This window comes from Babylonia areolata, chromosome 25 (assembly GCF_041734735.1).
Source record: "Babylonia areolata isolate BAREFJ2019XMU chromosome 25, ASM4173473v1, whole genome shotgun sequence".
In the NCBI taxonomy this organism is placed as follows: Eukaryota; Metazoa; Mollusca; class Gastropoda; order Neogastropoda; family Buccinidae; genus Babylonia; species Babylonia areolata.
In genome coordinates, this window is record NC_134900.1 from 27,467,137 (window position 1) to 27,469,636 (window position 2,500).

General features: G+C 42.8%; 1 protein-coding gene across 1 annotated transcript in view; it reads left to right on the top strand.

The window, feature by feature from the left end:
- Positions 1-2,500, top strand: part of LOC143299572 (E3 ubiquitin-protein ligase PDZRN3-like) — a 171,265-nt gene that overhangs the window by 99,748 nt on the left and 69,017 nt on the right. The gene's annotated exons all lie outside the window — the stretch shown is intronic.

The following is a 2,500-nucleotide window of genomic DNA, read 5'->3' on the forward strand; positions in this document are numbered from 1 at the left end:
CAAGTTACTAAGTACTATTAGGCATTACTATTGATCAAAATCTTTCGTGGCAGGAACATATTCATTGCCTCATAAAACAAGTATCATCTAGTGTATTCCAATTATCACAGATCAAACACTTTCTTGATAATCATTCTAGACGTGTGTTTTACTTTGCCTATATCCAGTCTCGCCTCAGCTATTGCTCGATTATTTGGGGTAAATGTCCTCCTTCTACATTAAAGCCACTTTGCTCTTTACAAAAACGTGCCATTAAGATGATTAACCATGTAAATACCACAGGTGGATCTGTGCACAATATGTACAAAGAACTTCAAATATTACCTGTTCATCTACTTATTAGATATAACACATTGATTCTTATGCATAAAATTGTTCATAACGCATGCCCACAATATTTAAAATCGTTATTTTGTTTCCAGTTCCAACGTAATTCAGATAGAGCTATTGTCCCAAAGCCTAAAATTGATTTATTTAAGATGAGTCTCTCATTTAATGGAAGCATCGAATGGAACATGCTTCCAAAGACATGTCGTCAAATTCCAGCCATATCTCTCTTTAAAACTAAGATAAGAATATTTCTATTCGATACATTTGATTAACCTACTCGCGGTCTTTTGCAAATGCTTGCTTGTACTCAGTCCACTAGCTGCCATGCCATGATGAATGAAAAGTTGAATGTATGTGTATGTGTGAACAGTAAGTGCGTGTGTGTGTTTGTGTGTGTTTGAGTGTGTGGGCGTGAATGTGTACGTATGTCTTTGTTGCTTGTTTTATAATTTTGTGTGTGTGTGTGTGTGTGTGTGTGTGTGTGTGTGTAAGTACCTATGTACATGTAATGTACCAATTGTTCCAGTTTTTCATCGCTTTGTTACCTTTAATAGACTATTCAAGTTCCTATTCTTATTCGTCGTTCTTATTATTTTATTTTATTTCAGTTTATTTCTTTATTTTTATGTTTTGTGTCGTTCGTTCTTTATTTTTTATGTCGTTAAATGGGCAGAATTGTAAAAAGGCCTTTACTGTGCCTAATTCTTTACCCATTAAAGATTCAATCAATCAATCAATCTTCTTCTTCTTCTCCTCCTCCTCTTTCTTCTTCTTCTTCTTCTTCTTCTTCTTCTTCTTCTTCTTCTTCTTCTTCTTCTTCTTCTCTTCCCCCTCCTCCTCCTCTTCCTCCTCCTCCTTCTTCTTCTTCTTCTTCTTCTCCTCCTCCTCCTCCTCTTCTTCTTCCTTCCACGTTTTTCTTGTTCTTTTTTGTTCTTGTTCTCGTTCTTCTTTTCATCTGCCGCTTCTTCTTCTTAAGGGGAACCTTCATAATTCAGTTTGACATCACATCACAACACAGCACAACACATCACAACACAGCACAACACAGCACAACACAACACAGCACAGCACAGCACAGCACAGCACAACACAGCACAACACAGCACAACACAGCACAACACATCACAACACAGCACAACACAGCACAACACAACACAGCACAGCACAGCACAGCACAACACAGCACAACACAGCACAACACAGCACAACACAACACAGCACAACACAGCACAACACAGCACAACACAACACAGCACAACACAACACATCACAACACAACACAGCACAACACAGCACAACACAACACAGCACAGCACAGCACAGCACAGCACAGCACAGCACAGCGCAACGCAACGCAACGCAACGCAGCACAACACAACACAACACAGCACAACACAGCACAGCACAACACAGCACAACACAACACAACACAACACAACACAACACAACACAACACATCACAACACAACACAGCACAACACAGCACAGCACAGCACAGCACAACACAACACAACACAGCACAGCACAACACAACGCACACATCACATCACAGCACAGCACAGCACAGCACAGCACAGCGCAGCATATCACATCACAACGCAACGCCTCACAGTTAATTTCAGTTTAATACAATACAATACAATACAATACAGTACAATACAATACAATACAATACAGTAAAATACAATACAGTACAATACAGTAAAATACAATACAGTACTATACAATACCTCCCCTCCCTTCTCCCTCACCTCCTTTCACTCACCCCCCCACCCCCACCCCCCTTGCCTCCTCCCCTCACCTCCTCCCTCCCTCCCCCCCCAACCCCCAGCCCCCTTCCCATCATCCCCAGAGGACAGGGGTTGTCCAACGTGAAGAAGCAGCACCAACACAGTAACTCCATCTTCTCGAGACAAGTAGCTGGTACTGACCCGTCTTCCCTGCCTGTCCACCCTTCCCCTCCTGTACTTCCAGGCTGGTCGCGTCGCTGTCGCTCGCGCTAGCGGTAGTGTAAAGTCCTTCCGCGGCCGGACGACGTGCTGACAAATCCACTTTATCAGTGGTGACCACATTAGGATCAGTAGTCTGTCTCCCACAAGCCGTGCTACACACACACACACACACACACACACACACACAGAGTAGTCTCCCCAAGCCGTGCTACACACAC